Genomic DNA, 11083 nt, shown 5'->3' with positions numbered 1-11083 from the left:
TTTTTTTTTTTTTTTTTTTTTTTTTTTTTTTTTTTTTTTTTTTTTATTTTCAATTCCAATCCCAAAGTCTCAGTTGCCAAATCTGTCCCCCTGCCTGCACAGCAAGCGCCCTTACTCACCGAGTCACCTCCCTAGCTAATGACTTTTTTTTTTTTTTTTTTTTTTTTTTCGCCCTCTTTAAAAATAACCCAGTAGATTTTGAACTTCCTGCTTAGGGAGAAAAAAATAGAACCTATACTCAGCAATCAAACTGCACTTTAGTTCCCATTCCTGATGAGGCAGTCAGATAACAAGTGCCCCGCAGAAGGACATATCTCCAAGTTTAGATCCGAATAAGAAAAGACAATCTGTCTGCGTGAATAGGCAATTAAAAGAGATGCCCTGATGTTGATCATCTCCTCTGGCTGATGCTTCTCAGACATAACCTTCGGATGAGTTCTGAATTTTAATGTCTTAAACCTCCAGGGTGAGTGAATGGAGAGCTGGAGAGAGAGGAGGATGGTGGGTGTCACCCTCGGTCCTGCTTCTGCAGTCAGCTGCTTGGGTGACCTTGGCCAGGCCTCCTCCGCATCCTGGACTTCCTTCCTTGGCTCTGAAACTAGGGTCCACTGAGCTGGTGACCTGTGGGTCTAGACTAAGACATCGTACTCTCCCCTTAACACATCCGTGCATTTCAAAACCTGGCAGTACCATTTAGAGTGATAGAACATTCTGGAATGCCTCGGTAACATGATGCATTTGTCAAATGGGCTCCCAGCAGAAAACCAAACACGAATGTCAGAACCAGGTCCCGGCTGTTTAATTCTGAAGATTGTTCTGGTTGGATCACAGTCTCATGGTGACCATCTTCCATCTTCTTTTCATCGTGCTGACTTACCTCACATTTTAGTTATAGATTTACAAGAAGTGGCAAAAAGGTCCCCCGTGTTCCCTTTCCCACAGCTTCCTCCAGTGATGGAAGTCAGGCAAGTCCAATCCATCACATCCAGGAACTCAGCATTGGTACAGTGTTTAGTTCTGTGACATCATAGGGAGAGTCGTGTACCACAGTACCACAGTCACCGTGCTCCCACCGCAACTATCTAGTGCCTCTGCCACTCTTTCTGATGTTAGGACATGTATCCTCAGTACCATATAAGGATGCACAGTAGCTAATGTCCTCCTGAGAGAAGGATGTCTCCCCAGCCAGACAGTGCTAGCAAGCACACTGCGGCACAACGCTCACTTGGGTAGGTATCCCAGAGAAGGTGATGATCTTGGCTTTCCCCCACGGGTCATTCAAGACTGAACTGGCACAGAAGAAATGAAGAAAAGTAGACAGAAGTCAGCTTGCTCCAGGCCATCAAGCCCTGGGGACGCTTCAGGGCCTTTGCATAAAGTTTTCCCAGGTGGGGGAAGAGTCATAGAACGTTGGCTCCTGGCAGGCTTCGATAACTTTGATCGAAAAAAAAAAATTCTTATTTTCCTCACATCAGGCAGCCTCACAAACCTCCCACGCCCCGGCAGGCACCCTCTCATCAGCATTCCTTTATGTCCATTATTTCAGGGATATTACATAAAGAGTCAGACAGCAGGTACCAGATATGTGCTCCGTCTCCTCTTCCTCCTCTTCCTCACCCCTCTCCTCTCTCCCCCCCCCCCGTGGAATTCAGAATTGAACCCAGGGCCCCATAGGCATTATGGAAGCCATCCTCTTATTCTTTATTAATCTCTCTTATTTTGAGGCAAGGTGTCTCTAAGTAGCCCAGGCTGTCTTTGAACCTGTGATCATCCTACCTCGGCCTCTTATGTAGCTGAGACGATAGGACTATACCACCAAGCATAGCAAACTTTCGGTCCTTTTGACTGTTAAATAATTCTCTCTTGATCCCTTGCTCACCCAACTCGAATGTGCTTCCTGGAGATCAAACCCAGGACCTTCCCCTCACCCCACCCCCCATGCCAGGCAGGCAGACAAGCACCATGAAACTGCACGCTTCTAGCTACACCATCAGGTCGGGTAGGATGGCCCAGCCCTGGCAGCTGACCGGCCCCCACCCCCAGGAAACAATTCTGTCTCCTGAGCGCTGACTTGGGTTTCTTGTCTTGCAGTGTGTGCCACCAGAAAGTACCCACAAGTCTGGGTTTGTAATGCATCTCTGGGGTCCAGGTGCCTTCAGCCATGCTAAACGAGGCTTTTGTGTGACCCGTAAGGTCTTGGTGGAATAGGGTAGGGCTTCACAGACTCACTCTGTAGACAAGCCCTGAGAGTTCGGGGACAATGCAAACCCTGACTCAGCCCCACCGATGCTCTGGACCAAAAGCCACACTTTCATACTCTGAGGAGCAAAGGCCTAGGGTATAGAGGTCAGAGGTCACCTCCACTGCCAGGCCAACCTCTGGTTTCTGTCCTGTCACCTGGCCTTTCCGGGGACTCCATGTGAGTGTTGTCAGGAGCTTGCTTTCTGACATAACAGTGAGGACATCTTAGCTATCCATCTGAGAAAGTCCTTTAACACTCTCTCAGTCAGGTTACATCATCTACCACTGCTTCTGCCTTCTCGTTCCCTGCCTGGACATTCGTTCTAAATTAGGTTTGCTATTTCATAGGTGCTTTCTACACAGAGCACCCACCTCTCCCACTGACGTGAGCACCCAACCTCTGCTGTCTTGCTTCACCCTTTTCTCTCAGGACTGGAGTGGACGGAAGGGAACACCTGCTGTGTTTTGTCTGTGGTAGGAGAGGCTTCTGTGCTCACAGGGGTTCAGAGGCCCTGGAGTGAGAGGGATGCTTGGGAGCGCCACGGTGGAGAAGAGGCAAAGATCCTGACCCTTCTGCGTTCGTGACAAAGTGCCTTGAAATAATGTGGAGGGGTGAAGGAAAGACCTCGTTGATCTGGTTCAAAATGGCTGCTGGGTGACCTTGAAGCTTGTCAGCCGGGTGTTGGGGGAACACGTGGGCAAAAAAGAAGGTCCTTTCCCACTTTCAGTCATTATTTCTCATCCTTGTCAAGGGCTTTAGTTTCAAGACTTGAAAGAAATCTCCACCAAAGACCAAGTCTGAGGACAGTGAAAATACTATTCTCCGTTAAATACGTAGGGAGAGAAGCACACAAAAATCCACTTTGCCTGAAGCTCCTTGAATCTCTGTCCCTAAATAGGCTTTCAGTTGGCCAGTAAGTTTAAAATAAACCAACCGTGATATGGTTGTATTAAAGGGCTAACTGAGATGCAGCGACACAGGGGTGACTTCTAAAATTTAGGAGGTGATGGTTCTCTGGGAACTAGAACAGTTGCTCCAGGACTTGTATATTCAGTTCAGTACCCATGTGAGTCAGGGACTCCAACAGCAAGCAACTCAGGCCAATTTCGGGGAAAAAAAAGATTTATCCAAAGACATGAGAGGAGTCACACACCCACTGGAAAGAGCATTAAAAAACAGAGCCTTCAGGAACAACTTACAAGCCATGACATGGAAGTAGTCTGCTGAGGTCACTGCGGTCACTGCTGCCACCAAATATACAGAGGCAGGAAAGAATAGAGACCTGGCCTCAAAAAACTACAAATATTCAAGGCAAAACAAAATGCAGCGAGGGGGGGAGTATGTCTCCCATCCCAGGAAATAGTCAAGAAGATACTTGCTAACCCTTTGATAGGGGCTCAAGAAACACAGGGTTTGAGGGCCTTACTGTCCCAGGCATCATTCTTTCTTCCCTTCTGATAGGAATCATTTATACGGCCTCGGAAGACGGATGCCCACCATGATAGATCTCATGTAGCATGTATAATGACCTCGGCATTCATTTATTTATTTTTTGGCCAGGACTGCATTTTATTAAAACCTGCCACCCTATCTATCCTCATCAAGTTAGTGAGGCAGCAGGCCGATTCGTCACTCTTACTTATCTAGTACAGGAGGAAGAGAAATGGGCCACGAAACCCCACCAGCTAGAAGAGAGAAGACAGCTACAAGCAGCTCCGTCACTGAAATATGGGACTTCTTTTTATAAAAGAAAAAAATGGATTCCAGTCATCCATCAAGCTAGGGAAGAGCCTCTTTATTCTTTCCGTCTTATAATTAGAGTACTCTATCATCCCACTTTTCATACGCTATCTTAATTAGCATACAGTGTGGCTGTTTCATTATGGCATTTCCATATGTATTTTTAGCCAACCCCCTCTTTCCTCCTTGCACCCTCTCACCCCTTCACAGGCTCACACCCCTTGTATCTGGTCACCCTCTCCCAGCCCTCTGCCTTGCTCCAGTAGCTCCTCTCTCCTTCTGTGACCTGTTTCCTACCTCACTCCCACATAAACATACACCTTCTATCTTTATGTCTCTCGTGAATCAATCTCTTACTAAAATTCCTTAGTTAACTTTTAAGACAGAGTCTAAATCAATGGTTCCCAACCTTCCTAACACTGAGACCCTTTAATACAGTGTCTCATGTTGTGGTGAGCCCCCAGTCATAAAATTATTTTCATTGCTACTTCGTAACTGTTGCTACTGTTATGAATTGTAATGTAAATATCTGTGTTTTCAGGTGGTCTTGGGCTACCCATGTGAAGGGGTAGTTTGACCTCCAGAGGGGTCACAACTCACAGGTTGAGAACTTCTGTCCAGGGTGTCATATAGCCCAGGATGTCCTCAAACTCAATATATAGCCGAGGATAACCTTGAACTTCCAACCTTCCGGCCTCTGCCTCTCAGATGGGATGCCACCTGTGCCATTGCCTGGAGAAGGCTAGGTTTTAAAGATTAGATTGCAAGGCAAGTGTGTGAATGACACACAGTTGTGCACTTCTTGTAACTTTTTCTTTTCTTTTTTTAAAGATTTATTTATTTATTATATGTTAGTACACTGCATCTGTTTACAGACACACCAGAAGAGGGCATCTAATCTCATTATGGATGGTTGTGAGCCACCATGTGGTTGCTGGGATTTGAACTCAGGACTTTTGGAAGAGCCATCTCTCCAGCCCCCGTAACTTTTTCTTTAATACAGGGTCTCGTGGTTCTCAGGCTAGCCTGGAAGGAACCATGTAGCTGAAGATTACCTTGAACTTCAGATCCTCCTGCCTCTACTTCCCAAGAACTGGAATTGCAATTGTGGGCCTCTACATCTGGTTTATATGATGTGAGGCATCGAGCCCAAGGCTTTGTGAATGTTAAATCACTCTATAATCTGATCGACATCCCCAGCCCCCTTTATATGATTCTTGAGCTAAGCACAACAGAAAAACAAACAAACAAAATACACACAAGTTTGGCACAAGTGTCTGGTGGATGAGTTCCCTCACCAGCATCAGTCTTCCTGCCTGGAGAATAGTGAGTATCACTGCATTAGGGCAGTGGGGAGCACAGGCCTTCCTGAAGAACCAGTGTGTGTTGGGGGTGGGGGTGGGGGTGGGGTTTCTCTCTCAATTAAGAGTGTCATGGTTACAGAAGCTATGCCAGGGGAAAGCTGTGCATGGCTCAGGCTCCGGGTCTGGCTCTGATTATTAATTACTTAAACCCACTTCCCCAACAGGTTGGCTCCCCCAAAGAGCAGCACCAGCTCTATAAGGCCTATAGTGGGGAGTCGCCTAGCATACACACACACACACACACACACACACACACACACACACACACACACACTACACTGTAGAGTCTTCTCAGTTTCAGGTTGATCTGTGGCACTCTAGACAGCCTCAGTCCCTGGAGCTCAGGAGTATCTTCTGCTTGGAGCTATCACTAGGGAAGGGAATGTCACTGTCTGATTGACAGCAAATTGTCACACTTCATCTGAGAGGCCACGGGAGCACAGCATGCATCCTGCATCTCTGTCAGTCAGAGATGCTTCTGTCACTGAGATCTCCTGAACTACAATTTCCATTGTGTGTGTGTGGGGGGGGCTGGTACATTTTCTATCCACTCCTGCTGCTATTTCTACGCAGCATCTCCGTCCTTGTAGTACACTCTGCATAGGACTTTTCATTTTCACTTCACAGATAGGGAAACTGAGGTGGCGCCAAAGGTAAGTGGCAGGCCTGGGCTGCAGATGGGATTTGGTCTCACTCATCCCTCACACCTTCTTCTCAACTCTGCTCCTCCATTTAGAATTATATTGTTCTTTTTGTTGTTCTTTTTTCCCCCAAATGTATCATTTGAGAACGTCATACATGTACACAACAAAATATGATAATGTCTACCCTCTACCTCTCTCCTCCAGCTCCCCCCAAGTCTCAGCACTTTGACTAATCCTGAATCCACGCTGATTCCGCACTGACTGCTGCCCACTGCAGACACTCCTATGACCAAGGCTGAGCAAAGCCTGGGTCTACAGGTTTAAACATAAAGAGTGAGAAAGCCCTTTTCAACATGACTGACCATTTAGAAAAACAATAATAGGTTCTTTTAGCCAGGGCCACACCATTTTATAAACTCTTCCATTTCTACTGAATTATGGCAATTCCAATAACTATAGTAATCTGGTTTTCTATTTTCTTTTTCTCTCTTCTCTTCTCTTTTCCTTCTCCCCCTCTCGCTCTTTGAAACAGTGCTTCATTATGTAGACCAGCCTGGCCTTCCTTGAACTCACAGAGATCTACTTGCCTCTGCCTGCCAAGTGCTAGGATTAAAAGATACACTATCACACCCAGCTGCTCTAGAGAGAAGCTTCCTGACTTGTGACTCCCCTGTCTTGTGAACCCCAGGTAATGTCGGAAAGATGCTTACCAACCAACCATCCTGCATCCTTGAACTGATCTTTGCTTGCCATAACTTCATAGAGAGAAATACAGCAAAGAACTTCTCATGGTATTCTGGCTGTTTCTTGCCATTTCCTCAGACTTGTACCAATTCTGTGGAATTGGTTTCTTCTGGATAGAGATTCATGCTGCTGATTCATGTTTGGTGGATGCCAATTGTACTCGACTACTGATTCGTGTTTGATGTTTTAAACTGGCCTGCTGATAATCTGACAATGAAGATTGGAATTGCCCCCAAAGAACTACTTCTAAACAGGTCCACATATCCCTTGTCTTATTAATGATCTTTTTCATCTACCTTTGGACAGTGGACTAGAAAGGAGGTTGAAGCTTTCAAGAACCATTATCAAAGTGGGTTTTGAACAATCTAAGCCTACAGTCATGGGCTTTTTACCAGGTTTATACGGAGCAGACTCAAATCTAATCAGAGAGTGATTGGCTGCCCCAAGACAGTCATGCCACTATTGCACTGTGGGTACCTCTTGCCTGGTAGGCCAGTATGGCAGCATGCAGAGTCCAGGCCCAGAGAACAACCCAGATTTTGGAGGTATAGCTTTTAGTCTTTCATTACAACAAAGGAAGCCGTCAAACACTGACCTACTCCCAGAGCTTTTAGAATTGCACAAGTCCATAAAGAGAGGTGGCCTTTCTTCCACTGCTCTGAGAATGGGAATGTGATGATTATTCTTGGTTGTCAACTTGATGACATCTGAAATTAACTACAATCCAAGCAGCTGGGTATACCTGTGATGGATTCTTTTCTTAATTAAATCCTTTGTGGGAAGACCCACTTCTAATCTGGATAGTTGAGGTAAGAAGATACGCCTCTCATCTGGATCACTCCTTTGGCTGGAAGCCTAGATAAAGGACACAGATGAAGGAAGTGCTTACTCCGTGCTTGCTCTCACGGCCAAGCCCATTCCTTCACAGCATTAGAGCCTACTTCTCAAGGATTTTTGCAAATGCTGAAGACCAGCTGAGACATCCAGTCTCATGGATGGGAACAAGTACTGAATTCTTGGATCTCTGTTGGTAAACAACTATTGTTATGCTAGTTGGATCACTTTAAGCTATTCTAATAAATCCCACAGATAGGTAGGTAGGTAGATAAGTAGGTAGGTAGATAGATAGATAGATAGATAGATAGATAGATAGATAGATAGATTCTGTTAGTTTGTTCATCTAGAGAACCCTGACTAATACAGGGAACACGCACAGTGGTTGTTCTTATAAGCAGATTTCTAAATTCCACAGGGATACAACCTATTTATTTGGTTCCCTTTGTGGAAACATTAAAAACACATTTGAGGACTCGGAAGCTAGCTCGAGTCAGTAAACGCTTGCTGCCCAAGCATGGGGACCTGGGTTTGAACCTTAGAATCCACATACAAAAGCCGGGTGTAGCCGTGTGCAGTTTTAATCCTAACACTGGAGAGGCAGACCCAGGAGAACCCCTGAGACTTGCAGGACTCTAGCATAGCCCAGTTGTTGAGTCCTAAGCTAATGAGACACCTATCTCAAAAGTCGAGCAGCACCAGAACAATGATGCCTGAAGTTGTCCTCTGCCACCTGCAGCCAGGGGTCCAGGAAGCATATTGATGGGTGGGAGGCATTGTTGTTTTCCCAGGCCACTGTGCCCTGTTCCCTTCTCTCTCTCTCTCTCTCTCTAAGGATACTTCAAATGGTACCCGCAGGGCTGGAGAGATGGCTCAGCGGTTAAGAGCACTGACTGCTCTTCTGAAGGTCCCAAGTTCAATTCCCAGCAACCACATGGTGACTCACAACCATCTGTAACAAGATCTGGCGCCCTCTTGGAGTGTCTGAAGACTGCTACAGTGTACTTACATATAATAAATAAATAAATCTTTAAAAAAAAATGGTACCTGCAATACAGCCTCTGTAAGGCCAGGACTGGGGGAGGAGATGGAAGTGGGGGCTGAGAGAAGTTGCTTCAAAGGCTTCCTATATTCCTCTAGAATAAGTCACTTGAAGAGATCTGTGTTCTCCAAGGCACCCCCTACCCACCCCCAGTTCTGTGTTCATTCTTCTACTGCCTGTGATTCTCCCTGGCTGAGGGTGTGAAGTGCTTTACAAGCCCTTGGTGAATGTTCGTTAAATTACCTTTCCCACTAGATGTCTTTCTCCAGGATGTTGTGGGAAAGTTTTAGCATACTACGCAGACAATCACCCTTTCCAGCCACCTGTTTTGATGACAGCCTTGTGAATTTGCAAGCATTAGATTGCAAAACATTCCATTTTAGGAAAAGAAGACAAAGAGAGTGGAGGGCATTTTTATGAAACTACAAAGACGCGTGGAAAATGTGCCCAAAGTGGAAAGGTGGCTACGAAAGTGTTAAGCGAACGTGAAGATATGCCAAAGAGACATCTGTGTGCTCTTTTGCTGGCTGTCATACTATACAAAAATGTACCCCAAGGAACCTCATGCTGGGGAAGAAAAAGGCTGAAGCCTTGATGCCAGCCAGAGCTGGGAGCTTGTCTCTCAGAAAATTTCACACAGTACTGACAATCTGTCAGAATGCCTTGCAGGAGAGACTGGAGCAGAGACAATAATGGGTCAGTGATGGATGGGACCACACCTTTGATAAAGACTCCCTAGCTATAGTGAATGGTCCCTCTCAAGTATGTGAACATTGGCCCCCATTGGGCCCTGTCGGGAGGAGGTTGTTGAGAGGTGGATCCTTGCTGGAAGAAGTATGCCTCTGGAGATGGGCTTGATTGCTTCCAGTCTCCTTCCTCTTCCTCTTCCTCTTCCTCTTCCTCTTCCTCTTCCTCTTCCCTCTCTGTTTCATATTCATGTTTGAAGATTCGAGCTCCCAGCTGAGTGGTGATAGCACACATCTTTAATCCCAGGACTCTGAGAGTTTGTGGCCAGTGTGGTCTACAAAGCAGGTTCCTGGACAGCCAAGGCTGTTACACAGAGAAACTATGCCCCGAAAAACAGAACAAAAGATGCTGGAGATGCAAGCTGTCAGCTCCCTGCTCCTGGCACCACGTCTTCTGTCTATGACAGTCAGTCTCTCTGAGGCCATAAGTCCAGGGATCTCTTTCTTCTGTAAGTTTGTTTTGTTTGGTTTGGTTTGTTTTTTTGCTTTTTGTTGGTTTGTTTGTTTTGGTCATGGTATTTTATCACAGCAACTAAGTGAGAAAAGGACCCACAGATAGGCATACTTCTTGTGTTTTGTTTGCCTTGGTGTCAGAATTGACCTCATCATTTCTCCCTCATCCCAATGTGACTACATTGAGTAAGTCTTTCTCGGATTTTCACTATTATTTACCTCTTTAGCTGACCCACTAACAGCAAGTCTCACTAGTCAAGGCTGCCAGGGCCCAGACTCTGACCCTAACAACTCCTATAACAAGAACAGAAATTTAGAAAGGGGAACTTCGGAAAGCCTGCGCTACAGACTGAATTCTGTCTGTCCTCCAACATCTATGTAGCTTCTAAACGTGGTACAATAGTGTGGGAAGCGGGTGTGGCCGTGGCTGTGGCCTTGTGAGCCAAGACGGCACCCTGGTTCACTGCCAAGCCCCGTGATTCCCCGCTTGATTACCAAAAACCTGATTATGCGCACCTGAGTGATTAAGCGCTGCCCGCCTGACGTATAGCACCATACAGCATGATATTGAGTCACTGGCCTATCAACACCCACCCTGTCTTCGTGCATGGCTTGTGTATAGAATGTGCTGAATGCTGATTGGATGACGAACGATGAGAGATGAGTGCAGAGGGTGAAAAGGGATAAATTGGGCAATCCCAGAATAAAGGGAAGAGCTGAGGAGAAGCAGGGAAGCTGAGGAGCAGAGGGAGAAGCTGAGAAGCAGGAGGTGAAGCTGAGAAGCAGGAGGTGAAGCTGAGAAGCAGTGGGGAGAAGCTGAACTGCTGTAGAGAGCTGGGGTGAGCTGTAGAGAGAATAAAGGAAGATGCAGCAGGAAGCTGTGAAAGCTACTCAAACCCTACCTTGTCTTTGCCCCACCTCTGTGGGACAGAGGTGGGGGGGGGCACTAGGCACAATAGAATCAGGAAGAGTGTCCATTGGCATGCAATGAGCTCTAGAGCTGTGGATACAGGTGGTCTAAGAGAGAGCCTTTGACGTTCCTGCCTGTGAGGGGGGGAAGGCGTGTCTAAGGGGCAGGACTAGGATGCTTGCTGGACAGTGAATCAGCTGCTACCTTGACGTAGAATTTCTAGAATCATGAGGACAAATGTTTGGGTTACCCTGTCTATGTCATGTTTGTTGGAGCAGTTTAAGACATTGAAGAATCGGGGGGAGGAATATAGGAATATAGGTGTGTGGTGTGGTGTGGTGTGTGTGTGTGTGTGTGTGTGTGT

Source organism: Mus pahari, chromosome 9 (assembly GCF_900095145.1).
Source record: "Mus pahari chromosome 9, PAHARI_EIJ_v1.1, whole genome shotgun sequence".
NCBI lineage: Eukaryota > Metazoa > Chordata > Mammalia > Rodentia > Muridae > Mus > Mus pahari.
Note: the sequence above shows the minus strand (reverse complement) of the source record.